Source organism: Candoia aspera, chromosome 13, assembly GCF_035149785.1.
Source record: "Candoia aspera isolate rCanAsp1 chromosome 13, rCanAsp1.hap2, whole genome shotgun sequence".
In the NCBI taxonomy this organism is placed as follows: Eukaryota; Metazoa; Chordata; class Lepidosauria; order Squamata; family Boidae; genus Candoia; species Candoia aspera.
In genome coordinates this window covers 9,153,986-9,170,486 of record NC_086165.1, presented here as the reverse complement: position 1 = coordinate 9,170,486, position 16,501 = coordinate 9,153,986, and positions in this window count along the sequence as shown.

Here is a 16,501-nt window from a genome sequence, read left to right as displayed (position 1 = left end):
TTTGTGATTTCTAGTTGAATTAAGCAATCATGTTTAGAAACTTCTGTCACAAAGTAGTCATTACAATCTTGTGGAAAGAAAATGTTGTAAACTCCACAATAATTAACGGGTAGCTGCTTCTATTTTTTTTTAACTACCTCTTTGCAAATCAGAAGCTGTCCCATGTAACAAGCAGCTGGGCTGCATGTAAGATCTGTGCTGCTAAAGCCAGGCTAAACCTTTTGTTGCTACAATTCTATAATTCAACTATAATTCGTTGAATGATCCCCCATTGCTTAAGTTTATATGCTGTACAAAGGAACAACTCTACACCACCAACCATCTGGGGCAGTGCTTTGCACTCACACTATGCAATCTCAGCTTTGCTTTGAGTAAATTCCATATCTATTCCATCCAAGTTCAACATATTTGACTGAAAACACACACAAATAAAACATTTACTTTCCCTTTAAAACACAATTTTGCATAGCATACAGCATAATCTTTCCCTAAGGTACGTATTTTTGTATGCAACTTTCTCTAATAGACACATTGTGTATGCATTTCTCCTCTTCATACACATTTCTCCTCTTCATACACTCTTCAAACATTTTTTGTTTGCAGTTTTTGAGCTGAGAACTGCAACACAACATTTAGAGAAATTTGGAATCTGAGATTAACTGTTTTAATACAAAGAGCTCTCCAGGAGGTATGAATTAGGTGAGTTTACTTAAAAATGCAGAACTAATTAATTTTTCTAACACGTTACCGTTTCTCAATGAAATAACTTCACATCCAGTGTTTAATTTGCCTACCCAAGTTGACCACTGGATCCTCCTGGACAAGGAAGATTTTAAATAACTGGCCTTCCTGAGATCTATTGGGTCCCAGCATTATTATATTCTTCAGCCATGCCTCCTTGGCTGTTCTTTGGTTCTAGTTTGCCCAAAAGTAGAATATGTTTCCATAAAAAATGCATGCACCACAATACTTTCTCCTTAGAATGCCCTTTAAGGCACCAAAAGAACCAGATTAGGTCCAAGACCTTCTAGTTGCTCACCCCCAAAGTCTGTGCTGATAAGCAGATCAAAAATACTCCAGAATCTAAAATTTCTCAGTTGCATCTCAGAATCTCTCAGCTTCTGATTCTGAATTGAAAATATGGAGATAATAAAACTGATCACATTGGCAGATGTATTTGCTGCAGAGGCTGCTCTGAACACTTTCAGAAGGCAATATAAATTCTAATTATTGTTGGTATTTCTTTATTATCTTTTTATCCTCCCCATTCTCCAAGGAACTCCATGGAGCATATGTACCTCCCATGCAAGGTTACTCCATTAATTCTATAGTCAGGCAAGGATTTGATGCTCCAACTGCTAGACTGGTGTGTCCCCCACCTATTTCCAACGTACCATGAAACAAGTACAAGAGGTAGTGGTGGGGAAAGATAGAATACCGAAAAGGATAGAAATGAGGACAGAATCCAAAAACTGGGGATGAGTGAAATGATACTCAATACAGCTGCATGGAGCCTTCCCCCCAGTGCATAATTTATATACTAAATCCCATGTCCTCATTTACTCAAAGGCATTGCTTATGTCCCCATTTCTACCAGTTGTGAGATATCCCATGAACACTCTTGCCAACAACAATTTTTGTGTGTGTGTATCCATGTAACCCACCAGCCACCATTGCAAGTGATGGAAAATATTGTCCATTTTGATTACGCAAGATTTCGGATGACATCTTTCACTCTAAGCCTATTTTTTTTTTTTTAAATTGAACATTTTTATTATTAGCGCATGGAATATTTTGCTATTTGGAATGTATCAGCATACAACGCCTCAAAAGAACAGATACAGGATATCTTCAGTTGCCCATATGGTTTTCTTCATTTGGGACAGTATTTTACATTCTGCATGAACTAAACATTTTCCTCAGTATAATTAATAGCTTCTCCCTGTGATCTTTCCCAGGCACTCAGTTTTTCTTTTCTTTCTTCTGTTTTTAACCATGCTTGCTGTAATATCTCTTAGTAAATAAATCCCTCTCAATCAGTTTCTTCCTCTAGAGGACTAATGCAACCTACTTGTTTTTAAGCAAGCGCACATACATAAACCAAACTGGGCTACGTAGCCTGTCTGAATATCTTTCAGCACCTGAATGTCATTTTTATAAGAAATTGCCCTTAATTAGCACTCTCATTCTCTCCAAAAGACCATATAGCCAACAAACACAATCAGAACAACAGTCTTTGCCCAATAATACAACACACGAGGTCTTTCTGGTTAAAGAAACCTTAATTATTGCTTTAAGCTGAAAAGTTTCCAAATCCAACACTTATAAAGGAGAAAAAACAATATTGTCCTTCACCATTGTTCTCAGTGACGGGGTAGGGAAATGGCAGCTTATACACATATGCTCACAGACATACACATAGTTACATACACACACAATGGCTTTCCATCTTTCAGAGTCACATTTAGAATTTTATTAATGTATTGTTAAAAGAACGTTGTACGTTTCTTGGAGCACAGGCTGAATAAATTTTTAGAGATCTCATTTTCTCTCTCCCTCAACTCATTCCATCCCTTTTGCCCTCCCAATGTTTGCAATGCTATCCTAAGAACCTAAAAATAGAATCTTTCTTCTGATACTGTCGTTGTTTGATCAGGCAAACATTGGTTCCCCTTCCCTTGTGCCTTTAATGCGGGTAAAATTAAAATAAATATGCTACCTCCATATTTCTAGTACACCTGATAGAAATTTGAAATATAAATAAATAAATATAAATACCTATAAAAAGATCGATCTCAACTTCATAGCATTTGTTGTTGCCTCAGTTGCTAGCCCTACTATTAAATTTATTATCTTTGGAAACAGAATTGCAAGTGAGCTCACAAAGTCACATTGACACTCCAGAAGCTAAACAAAGAATGTCAAATCTCTGATCAAGGGGCAAAATTGTGAGTGGCAGCTGACAAGTCCCACTGTTTCTGCTGTTTTTGTTGTTTATTCGTTTAGTTGCTTCTGACTCTTTGTGACTTCATGGACCAGCCCACACCAGAGCTTCCTCTCGGTTGTTGCCACCCCCAGCTCCCGCAAGGATGAGTCTGTCACCTCTAGAATATCATCCATCCATCTTGCCCTTGGTCAGCCCCTCTTCCTTTTGCCTTCCACTCTCCCTAGCATCAGCATCTTCTCCAGGGTGTCCTGTCTTCTCATTATGTGGCCAAAGTATTTCAGTTTTGCCTTTAATATCATCCCCTCCAGTGAGCAGTCTGGCTTTATTTCCTGGAGGATGGACTGGTTTGATCTTCTTGCAGTCCAAGGCACTCTCAGAATTTTCCTCCAGCACCACAGTTCCAAAGCATCGATCTTCCTTCTCTCAGCCTTCCTTATGGTCCAGCTCTCGCAGCCATATGTTACTACAGGGAACACCATTTCTGCTGTACTTGAGAAAAATTGCTATGGATGTCTCTGCCCCTGTGTTTGAGTGAACTTTTTTTCCCCCTTAGCCTCTCCTGGAACTATAAAAACTTCTCACAGAACCCTTCATTTCCATGGCACTCAGTTTGAAAACCCCCTCCTTACTGCATTCAGACGTTTAGCTGAAAAGCTTTTCAAGACTCAATCCAATCAACCTGCCGAATTCTGGCTTATTATGAAAAGTGCACAAAGAATGTTCTGCGGTTCATTTACTGGGACATGGGAATCAAGATCCCTGGCTTCTCTCTCCTCAGTTAAGGCTGTGCAGTGCTTTGCATCTGCTTCTGAAAAGGTCTTGAGAACGTGCAGGGGCATGACAGTAGTACCTGTCTTCAGCTTCTTTAAAAAAGCTGTGTCTTTTCCAAGGATCACACAGCAGTTGCAGACAGCAGCTGCACACAGCAGTTGCAGACAGCAGCTGCATTATCCCAGAAAAAGATACAGCTGTTTTAAAGAGTTCCAGACAGGTGGTGTCCTAACTGCCAGGAAACACGCTGAGACAAGGAACTGGTCTCTAATGCTTTATTGCTAGTACATAACAGGAATCCTAACAAACTGAAGAAGCGTGGGAAAAACCCAGACATATAAACTCCAAAGGTTAAGGTGGTCCCGATCTGTGTCTCTTTGAATGGCTGCCCAATTCCTCAGTGCTACACATGCGCTTAACAGTCTGGATGGGAGCCCCCTGCTCACCATCCTTACTCATGACAGGTGGTGCATTCATACTCAGCTCTCTTTTCCTAACTATTTCTGAAGCATTGCACATAGTCCTATCCCATGTACTGTTCACCATGAATCAAAACCAAGAAAAAACAAATAAACCATGCCTTAAAGCTTTAGCATATTTGGAGGAGACGAAGAATGCTGACATTCCTGGTTTGCTATGCCATGGTAAATCAACAGTATATGGCTGCAGCTTATACCAACCTCCTAAAGCTTTAACTGGAGCTGGAGCTGTTGGATGGTTGTTTTTTAATGTACTAGAAGAAGAAACATATTAAATTACATGGGGAATAAATTCTTTCAGCCGCATGAATTGTATTGAATTACAGTGAATTTAAATTCAGTTCAGTTTGGTTTGATCCTGACTCACCCTGCTCATCCTCTCTGCCCACAACTTCTCTTTTTGCATAGCGCCTGCATCCATGTTCAAAGGTGGGCTCCCATCTGAAAAAGTGTCCACAACTTGTTCAGCTTCTTTCACTTTCCACTTTCCAGAATTTATACCATCTGAAGAGAAACCAGAGCTTCCTATCTAGATCAGATTGGGGTCAACTGTCAAAGGGGTGATCTTACCTGTCCGAATATTTTTTATATCCCAATGTGCTGTGTTATTTTATCTTACGTTATTTGATATGGTCATCAGACTAATCAATAAACAATTATCAATAAACCAAACCAAACCAAACCGAATCTGGTATGCCCAAATCATTATTTTGCAAAATAAATCAACCACAGGAAACATTTAAGCACCTCTTGGTGAGCTTAAATTATTATCCCAATTAACATTAAACATTTTTTGAGAAGAGCTGTGTTAGTCTTTGGTGGCAGAAAAATCAGGAATCTGGTAGCACTTTTTCCAACTAAATAAGTTTTTAAAAGAAACATTCATAAAGGGAGAAAGTCCACACCTTTTCTCAGAACCAAACAATCACATGAAAGGTCTGTCAGCACCAGCTCAGCTTGACTCAGTGGCAGCAATTAAGTTGCAGAAGAGAAGCATTCTTCATGCTGAGTCAGGTCCCATGAATTGATCCTAATGCCTTAAACCATTTCTCTCCTGGAAAAACGATGTAGCAGAATTGCTTATTTCTTATTGAACTTGTTTCTTATTTTTGGCAAAACTATATTAAAAGAAATTGATTTCAGTTCCTCCAACTGGAACTGAGATAGTATTGTATCTCATTTGCTATCTTGATTTTTGGACAAGAAAACAAATTTACGCATTTTACATCTACTGAATTAAAACCATACATAGGCAAACACATTATATTGTGCTATTTATTAACGCCTGCAATTTTTCGGTGTCACCGACAGTCTAATTTTTTTTTGCAGCCCTTACTTTATCCAACCCATTTTTTGAAAACAAAACAAGCAAACCTATCATTTGAGGAATATTCTAGTGATACAGCCAAGTGCAACAATATGCCATATTATGTTTTTGCATTTTTTCTTGCTCTTGAGTACCTGCCAGCTGTACCAATGCCTAATGCAATTGCTCACTATTTTAAAAGGACAATTAAAACATTTATTTATTCTTAAAACACCCAGATCTACTGCCAATGTACACACAACCCGAGCTGGAGGAGGAAGGCTAAAATCAATATTGTTCATATTAAAACCACCAGCAGCAACTACTAACTAATTGTGTCTCACAAGTTTCTCCACATTAGGCCACAGGTAACTTCTAATGCCATTCTTCTGAACTTAATGATCAACATCAAGACTTGGTTAAGCAATTATGTTACTCAGCAAATAGTGGATGACACTAATTTTATTCCCAAATAAGTGGTGGGTTGATAAAAACAAATGAATGTGGTTATGTATAAACTTATTTAGCAAGCGCAATAAGAAAAACATCCAATTTTAACTTTTTAATGTTATGGTCCCATTTTTTCCTCTGTTTATCCCATTTAGAAACTCTTCAGAGATCTAATCATATCCCAATCAATTATAGAAGATTATTTTTCCCCTGAGGGTAATCAGGCTACAAGACTTACCCACTCAGTGCAGTTGAAGTTCATACTCAGTTCTCCAGCTAGAAACACGTCCTTGTGTGTAAGGCTTAACTGTAGTGCTTATAAAGTAGCATTTCTACCCAGAATCCTCTGGCAGCTCAGAAGCAGTTAGAAGAGCCCTTCAATGGGCCCCTGTTGCCATTCCATACAAAATCTCTCTATACATTTGGAAAGGACTTCCATGGTATAGAAAGCCTTGTGGTTACTGCAAATTAGCTATGATTTTTGTTTAATGGCTATTGGGCAGATTAGAAGTACAAAACAACAATATAATAACAATGTTGACAACAACAATGGATGGATGGATGGATGGATGGATGGATGGATGGATGGATGGATAGATGGAAGGAAGGAAGGAAGGAAGGAAGGGCTAAAGAAGACCAAACTCCACCTCCTATAATCCAGTTAGATTCTACAACTCCTAAACCTTCAAGGAAAAATTGCATCCCTACCCCCAGTAAAAGCAATAAACAGTCTATAAATGGGACCAAACTCAGTTCATATTTGCACCCAGGTCTTTCTCAGGTAAAAATGTAGCCACAAGAATGAAAAAAAAAAAAGACACAGAGATATTACTACTGAACGGTGGTCCCCATCTAAACATACAGGCTTGCTCACACATCCTAGTAGATTGAAGTGTCTTCGATTTTGGCCTGGCATCTTGAGTGAATCCAACACTTTTTTTTTTTAAAGACTGCCTTTCCATGATGTGCTGCTAAGACTGAACCAAGGGTTCCTACACAGATGCAAAATGGTTGAAATACATTCATTACTCCTCTTAGTGACTTGCACTGAAGCTGCTCCTGAGATCCAGATATCTCCAACCCTATTTCCTTTCTGGAAGGGTGTGAAGTCCAACATGCCTGTTGGTGTGTGAGTTATTTTGAGGCCCCTTGGTTAGAGTTATGAGGATTATTCTTATTCTCAATGGTATTCTGTACTGTTTGATTTTTTTTTATTAATATGGTTTTTTACTGTATGTGTTGTTAGCCACCCAGAGTTACTTGTCTAAGATGGGCAGAGATTGGTTTTAGACCTCAGCTATGGATTTCGTTAATTTGTATTAGTTTTATATGTTTTTATGTGTTTATGATTGTATTGCTTTTTTGTAGTTTTTTAAATTGTTGTAAGCCATCCAGAGTCATGCAGCTGAGATAGGCAGCTATATAAATCAAACTGAATCAAATAAATAAATAAATAAATAAATAAATAAATAATTTTTTACAGGTCAATGTATAAAGGAGCAGTGGTATTCATTTTACTGTGAAGGATAATAATGAAATCAATTTACTTTTTCTCCCATTCCATCTATCTTTTAAGGCGCTATACAGAGCAGGATTACTACTTCAGAAAAATAAACCCTGAAAGTTAAATTATACTTCCTATCCCCTTTGATTTTTCTGAGGCATCCCTTCTTTTTTCTTGCAAATATTAATTTGGAACTGTGAAAATATGATGTTAGGTGGCAGAACCCAAGGAGGAAACTATCTGCAGGATCTATTCAGAGGACCACACTTCATATCAATGTTCATTTGTGCTACTTTTGAAATTTCTGTGTAACAGGACTGGCCTCAATCAAGGGTAGATTCATGATTCTTCACTTCTCTGGCAGCCACTACATTCATCCCAGATGTTCACAAGATGTTCCAGCTGCTTCTCAAAGTGAGTACATAGGAGGTGGCAGTGGAATAAAAGCATCACAGTCTTCTAGGCACAGCATACAAAAGACATCTCACTTTGTTTTATGCTCAAAGGCCCTGGGTATCTGTTTATTAGCATCAGTAAATAGAAGACATGAAGCAAAGGGTGGATTGCCTTTCATTCCTGTGCCAACCCGATTTTGTTGCTGTGTGTGACATTCCTTAGTGATGGACGTTACATAATATTGAATGATAACATCTCAATACTGTTCAGAATGGGTAAATCTGTCAGTTGCATGTTTTCCCACTCTCAGCTTTGTTTTTTAAAAAGTTCAGGCTCTTTCCATGAACATTTTATGTGGCAATTTGGGTTTGTTTGTTAGTTCGTTTTTTTGGGTTGAACCTCTTACCCCAAACAACTTGAACAAAATCCTCATCCATCTGCATCAGCTCATCCATTATATTGAAGGGCCATTTCTACTGTGAAGAGAACTGGGTTGTACCTACTTGTCCTGCAGGTCTTAAAAATGAGGTATTTCAAAAAGAAATGGCTGTTCCGGTTTAGCAATATGGTTGAGTACACTCAATTTTAAATACCAACTGAAGAGTGATGCCCTCTAAGATGCCTTCTGCTTTTGCAGTTGCCCAGTTAGATCTGCTTGTTTCCCCCAAACCCCTGTAACAACAACAACTCCTCCTCCTCCTCCTAATTATCTGAAACAGATCAGATTGTAAACCTGTCTAAGAATGGATAAGCAGTGGTTCGTGTGATCTGGTAAAACTATCAGAGGAGGAACTCCTTCTTCTCTATCAAGTGGACCACTGAATGTAGTCAGTCTTCGGACCAAAGGATGCAACTGCAAAAGGATAGATTGTCCTTATCTGGCTTCTCCTCCTGGTTGGCAATAGAAGCAGTTTGCCAGCACCAAAGGAAGGCTCCAAGCTATCAGCATCCACATTGATGGCCACCATAAACCAAGCTGGCTTGTACAATTTCTGACCTGGATAGCAAAAAGGCTTCCCCAATGGCCAAGTATGTGTGCATGGGTGGGTGGGTGGGTGGAGACCACGTGTGAAAAAGGGAGCAGAAATGGCAAACTTCTCTGAGATAAGCTATATGTTCTCTTTACATATTGAATAAGGCTCTTCATTTTTATGAGGAACCCTATTGTATTTTTTGTAATGTTGCTTGAAAAATTCCTGGATGTATTTCCTTCATTCTTAATGCCACTGATAGGTAGCAAAGGCATTGCTGGGGGCGGGGGTTGGCAACATGTTGCTGAATTATGACTCCCATCCCATCCCAACATCCCTCATGAGTGGCTAAGCTGGTTAGGGTTGATGGAAGCTGGGGTTCAGCCATATCTGGAGGGCTACCTATTACCCTCCACCTTGGGCCACCTTTTGCCCAAGGAAAGGATACCTGATGGGAATTCATCAAACCTCTGCTCTGCTTCCATCACCCCACTCTCCATCCCTATCCTGGGCTAGCGCCCAAGTGGTTTAAAACCGATCAGGAAACAGATGATCACAGATACAGCTGCCAACTAATGTGCCACTTTTCTAAATTATCTGCATTTATAGGTGTCACAATCAGCATGCTAACACTGTGGGATATTGCTGGAAAGAACTACATACCTTTCAACATTTGACAGAAGTAAATATGTGCATTTATTTGGCTTTTAGTAAAGTCACAGCGATGAGCCAGCCTCCCCCAGCCTCTCGTGTCATTAATTTCCCCTCTAAGCTTTTCTGGAGAAATTCTTTACACACACACACACACACACACACGTGCACATAATTTTTATTAAATACATTTTCAAAAGAATAAAAACAATACAAATTGACTTGACTCTGCACAGCCCCTCTGCATTTGGGGCATATCCCTACCTCCCTCAATTCAATGGGAGTTAAGACTGCAGAATCTTGTTGCTTCTCGTGAACAGAGATCAGATTTGTGTTTAAACTTGTAAATGCCACTGAAGTATACATTTTCAAATCATCTACTTTATCTTAATCATGTGTTTTGTGGAACAAAGAGGGAAAAATGAGTAAATGACACCATTTCCCCCATGCGTCTTGAATTATTCCTTGTCAAGAAAAAGTCTGCTTCCTCAGCCAGAACTAATTTAAATCAATCTGTCATTAGACATAATAAATAATATTTACTGGGGGAAAATTGGGTAAAAATACACAATGGCAGCTTAGAAACTTCTGCTTTCTCCCTTAAAACTTCCCAAATGCTCACATATAATTGCTGAAATCCAACTTCAAAAGGGGTTCATTTTAAGGCAGCCTAAGACAGCTGCCGGCAAAATGCATAGTTCTAACCATCTTAATTATTTGCTCTGCTCCCCCCCCCCCAAAAAAAACACTATAGTACAAGGCTTATATATGCATACAGAAGGTGTGGTGAGCCAAATTTTATGCTTAAACTGTAATACCTTGGAAACAGGGCAATAATTATAGAATTGGTTGAAGCCTGCACAGCAGTGGGTTCATGTCAAGTAGACCTGCAGGTGCTTTCTCTATTCCAACTCCAGCAATTAACTTCACTTTAAACCCCCAGCTCTGCATGAGTGTGTTGATGGGGAGATACATCTGCAACGCAAATGACTGAATAGCAGCATTTGGCAAGATTGATCACAGCAAAAGATTTAGACACACCAGATATTGGTACTTTGGAGAAAGATGCTTTCCTGCCCACAGGTCATTCCATATCCCTGTTATACTTGGATGGTTTTACTTTGTTGACAGATTAAAAGAATTCACCAACTTGATAAAAAGCTTTTGGAAATCAGATATTGGCACACTATTCAGTAACCTTGAGTTGGTCCAATAAAGGTATTGACTTAAATGGATGTTGCACCACTTCCAGTTTTATTTACAGTCTTTCAAGTGCAATTCCATTTAATGCTGGTTGGAACACTATGCATTCCTGGGATGATTATTCTAAAAAATGGACCAGAACTTCATATTCACTGGGCAGCTCCACATATTATACTAACTATAATTTGTCTACAGTTTACTGAATAAACCATAATTGCCCCAGTTTGCACAACATGCTAAGCTAAAGCCAGACCACATCAGGCTTTAATGCTGCCTATGAACTAGAGATCTGTCTTGCTGTTCTGAATGCTGCCAAAAAATAATCTCCCCATTTAATAATTTTATTAGGTCCTTCTTACAAAAACATTTGCTCATCCATTCAAACTACTCCTACTTTCCATTGTTTTCAACTGCCTTTAGTGATGCCATGTGCTCTGTTAGATTGGCTACATAGTAATGTGGGTAGGGTGCTCTGTGGTAGGAATAGCACCTGTGATCTGGACCATTTCCTTCTTCATTCCTGTGGGCAACTGAGAGGGGTGAGTACCTAAGTCTGGAAAGTTGTCAACACTTCTCTGATGGAGGTGGTGCCCCAGCTGTTTTTAAGGAGACACTAGTGAGCCCCTCCTGAAGAGGCCTTCCCTGGACCTAACTATACTGGACGACTATCACCTGTTTCCCCATCTTCCCTGTTTATGGAAAGTTACTGGGAAGGTGACATATCTTTAGCAGGAAAATGCCTTGAGGAAATTGATTATCTAGACCCTTGCCAGTTGGGTTTCTAGTCTGGGCATGGGGCTAAGGTGGCATTCATTGCTTTGGTGGATGACCTACGCTGGGATACTGATGGGCAGAATGGAGGTGTAGGAATGGTATTTCTTGGTTTTGTTCACACTTTACAGAATAGCCTTCACTCCAGAGGTTTTCAGTGGCAACTCTGGTGTCAAAACAGAATGATTCTGCAGGGCTTTAGATTGCCAGACATCATTTGATGGTACAAATGTTTGCAGATGAATTGGCTTTCAGCATGTTTCCAATCTGTTTTTATCCTCATTTTTTAGCAGGGGTGGTGGGGTTTTGTAATGGCTGTAAAACTGCCAAGAGTCTTGAATTCTGGAGGTACAGAAACTAAGTCAATACTTGGGGAGGGGGGAGCCATATTTATTTATACCTGCATTTATTTATTTATTTATACCTGCATATTTATACCTGCATTTATTTTTTTACCCTAATCACAGTAAATGAAAAATATTTGGCACACCTTTGGTTGGTGTGGAAGGAAGGAAGGAAGGAAGGAAGGAAGGAAGGAAGGAAGGAAGGAAGGAAGGAAGGAAGGAAGGAAGGAAGGAAACCAGGCTAGAATTCTTAGTGCTTTGCTTAGAAATTATGCAACAATTCAACACTTTTCACATGTACTGAATTTTAAACTTCCTTTTAATAGTAGAGGAAGCATTTTTTCCGGTTCTGCAAATTATTGTTATACTTTGGTATCTTGAGCCCAATGAATGAAGTCATTTTATATCCCAGCTGTTCCTGTATGTTCCAAGACTTCATTTTAGACAGAGATCAAGAAACTTCTACCCTTTTGCCTGACCTTACTCTAATCATCCATACTGAATTAATGAGAAAAAAATAGATTTCCATTAGCAAGGAAATCCAATTTGGCCTGAACATAAGCAAAACCTAAAGATACCTCCTTCCTCACTTATCTAGACGGCTTGAAAAAAATTTTTTTTTTCTCCCTGCCTTTCACTTCATTCCTCCTAAACTGTCAACAACCTTTCAACATGAGAAAACTTTAAACAGCAAACAAGGATTACCATTTTTAAAGTCAAGATTAACAAATAAGGACATTTCTTTGGGAAGCGGGTAAGATTTGCAAGGAGAGAAACGGCAAAATGGAGGTAATCCGTGACTTACGACCATTCGTTTAACGGCTGTCCGAAGTTACGATGATGCTGAAAAATGTTACTTACAACCAGTCCTCACACTTCCAACCGTCACAGACCCCAGTGGTCACATGATCAAAATTCAGGTGCTTGGCAACTGACAGCTATTTATGATGGTTGTAACATCCTGGGGTCACGTGATCGCCATTTGCAACCTTCCCAGGGGGCTTCCGACAAGAAAAGTCAATGGGGGAAGCCAGATTTGCTTAACAACCGCAGCAAAAAAGGTCATAATATTGGGTGCAACTCACTTAAGGACCTCATTGCTTAGCGATGGAAGTTCCAGTCCCAACTGTGATCATAAGTTGAGGACTACTCGTATAGGAAGACCATCTTGATGGCATCATGAAGAGGCTAGTTTCTTGGGTGCAGCTGGAACAGTCAGCCGGCTAGAAAGGTGTGGTAACCAAGCTTCCTATTCTGTTTCCTTCACCAGAACCTTCAGACCCACTTGGGTTCTGCTTACTGGCTGGGCTGGTTCAGTAGTTCAGTTACCACTATCTATCCTGTTGGAGACAATGGGACAGGACCCCCTTGGTTTTTCCTGCCTGGAGAAATTACCAACACCTCTCTGTACTGGGTTTGATCAATGAAGCTTACAACCCCCATTGAGGAATAACCCCTAGGCCGTACAGCTTGAACGGATAATATCAATTCTCAGCTTTATGTAATGATTGCCTATTCAAAATCACTATCAGACTGACGCAAGGCTTTCATGGGTATCTGATTTAATACTGAATAGTATGCAGGATCACAAGCAAAGCTGAGAATAGTAAAAGCGTGGGATGTCTCCCAATAAAACCCCAAATGGCTCCTAGTCCCTCCCCCCAAGGTCAACACAATTCCATGCCCTGCAGGTGCCCCTAACAGTTCCTGCCGGTCTGCGGGAAATGTCCTTGACAAGGCGAGATAACCCAAACATGCATTCCTCATTCTTCACTCCTTGCATCGCAGCCTGGTACAAGGAACAGGAGCAGCCCCCTCCCGTACAGCAACTCGTGTCAGCCCCATGGCATGGGAACCCGTTACGATGTTTTCCAGGAACATTGGAACAGGGACCATGACACAAACATAGTCCTGCTTTATTGTGCAAACTTGCTGTCAGTTGGGTTAAAACTGGATAGATTTGATAGCTACTGTAAGAGAGACTCCCTTGCTTAACAACATTAATCTCTAAATATTAATTTGGCCATGTCCCAACCTAAATCCTGTACTTATAACTGTCCATACTTAATCATTCATTCCATCAATTAATTACATTTATATAACACTAAAAGTTCCCTTAACTTTCTCTTTGATAAAACATTTTCTTTTCTTTTTGAAAACTCTTTGTCATTCAGCGGCCACGTCACTTGGATCAGTGCTTCAATCCTGCTTCTTCTAGTACTGAAAATGTATTAAAATATTCTGGATTTTCCTCTGAAACCAGTTCTGCCACAGACGCTCTCCTCTGTAGACGTATTCTGGTACCGAGAATCCCTTTGTGTTCCATTTCACATTACTCCATCACTTGCATTAACAGACTAGGAGGATATTTTAAATGTTGATAGATACTAATTCTTAGGTTGCTAAATCCATTAAGCTTTTCTTAATGTCTTTTAATAGCAAAGCATGGAAATAGGTGCATTTTTAAAAGGCATAGTTCAGTGGCTTATGTAATTTAATTTAATTAGGTATATGTCAGCTCTTTGCCTGTCAATAGGCTTACCTTAGAAGATAGCTGGGAGTAAGAAAAAATTAAGACATACTAAGAAAGTGGGTTGTAGATAATGACTGAGCTCAAGCAGCATACTAAGCTATGGTTCACTTAATCATGGCTTACTGAATAAACTGCATTATCTAGGCTCATACAACATGCTAAGCCACAGATCATTATTTACAGATCATAATGGCTGGATTCGTGCGATATTTTTATTTTATTTTATTTATTAATCAAATTTATCACCGCCTGTCAGGGCAGCCACACTCTGAATAAGACACAGACTCACTTAGAAGGTCTAAGGATTTCTGGCTTTATTAGAACGGAGTGCGTGCAAAGAAAAAGATGGGAATCCTTATGTGCTGACAGGGTGCCCTGTTTATACTTTGTTGGCGGATGTTGTGCTTCTCTACCCTCGAGCCAGGACCGGATGGGTGCTTGGGACTGCGATGCGTCAGCTGATGGGTGATCCCGGTGATCTCCTTTGTCTCCCTGTCTTCGTCCGGACCAGGTGCGTCCCCTGGGGAAATGGGAAGGTGTTTCCCCGATCTTTCGATAGGCGTTAAGTCCTGTCTGATGGGCACTCCCATTATGTTGGATATCCCTCTGTGGACATGCATGCCTGAGGGAGGTGTGAATGCATCCCCTGGGGGAATGGGAAGGCGTTTCCCCTCTCTCTTTATGGGTGCCAAGTCTGGTCTGAGGGGCTTATCTATTGTGTTGGGGATTCCCTTCTGGATATGGGTGCTTGGGGGATGTATGAGTGATTTAGGGATTATGCTTATCCCTTCCTCTTACTTAATGTGCATGTTCCCCGTTGTGATGCACATATGCCTTGCAACGGGGAACATGACACCGCCCACCTGAAACAAACCATATTAGAACCCAGCATAATATGTTCAGATTCAGATTCCCCACTGAGAGCAGAATTCTTCACAAGCAGGCCACTCTTTCTCGTCCTCACCTAAACCACAGGGTACTTGTGTGGATAAAAGGTTGGGTGGGCAGAGAACGATCTATTCTCCCAGATTTTGTAAGCTGCCTGGAGTCACTGTGTGTGCGTTGGGCAGCCATATAAATTTGTTTAATAAATAAATAAATAAATAAAAATAAAGTCTCAGAAGAAAACAGGAATGTCAATACTACTATCATGCATATTTGACTTTACACTCAACAGGATCAACGTTCCTAGCTGATTTCTTTGTTAAAGTTATATCCTACCTTCCTTCTGGAAGTGCTATGTAGTATATACAGAACACTCTCTTCTCCATTTCTACTCCCCACTGTATGAATTCTGTGAAGTTGGGCTGATATAGAGCGACTGGCCCATAGTCATGAGGCTGCCTCTTGTCATATAATGGGGAGGCATCAATTCTGCTATCAAAGAAAAGACAACATTCAGCTAAATTATTATGCAAAATAATAATCCTCTGTTGAGAATTCACACAATGACGCTGATAAATCCAGCAGGCAATGTTTCTTATAAATAAAAGCCCCATTGAGGCTTCCAACACATGAGAATAAGGTTGGGCAGATGACTGCATTGTGGAAAGGCTAAAGAGTTATGGAAGCAAGCAAGCAAAAATTATTTATCCATAAATATTTATTCCTCATTAGGAATTCAGCAGAAGGTCCTTCACAAATAGATTTGCAGGACCATTAAATGTTTATCCTTTTTCTTAATATGACACACAAACATACACACTTAATAGCCATTTGATTTTTGGCGGGGAAAACAAATAAGAACAAAGCAAAATTGGCTTTAAAGCTTGCTTTAGGTTCTTACACTATCAATTTTAAGCCATATTCCTTGAATACACTAACATCATCTCCATGATACATTAATTTCACACCTAGTATGCTCCAGATAGTGTTGCAATTTCCATCATACCCAACCAGCAGAGCCAACGGAAGACTTCAAGTCTGGGGAAGTCTACACTTATTTTGCACAAGGATGTGTTGGCATGAAGTGTGCAAAATATTGTCATTTACTACCTGGCATCCAAAGTAGCAGAAGTTCAAGATTTTAACTCTTTCTTTTGCTGAAAAAAGAAGAAAATGAACTTGTATTTTATGGGTTTGATGATTAGAAGGGACAGACTATGGAAAGAAGGGAATTATGATGTAATTTTAGAGAGGGGGGGCAAAATATAAATTCATTCATTCATTATTTAT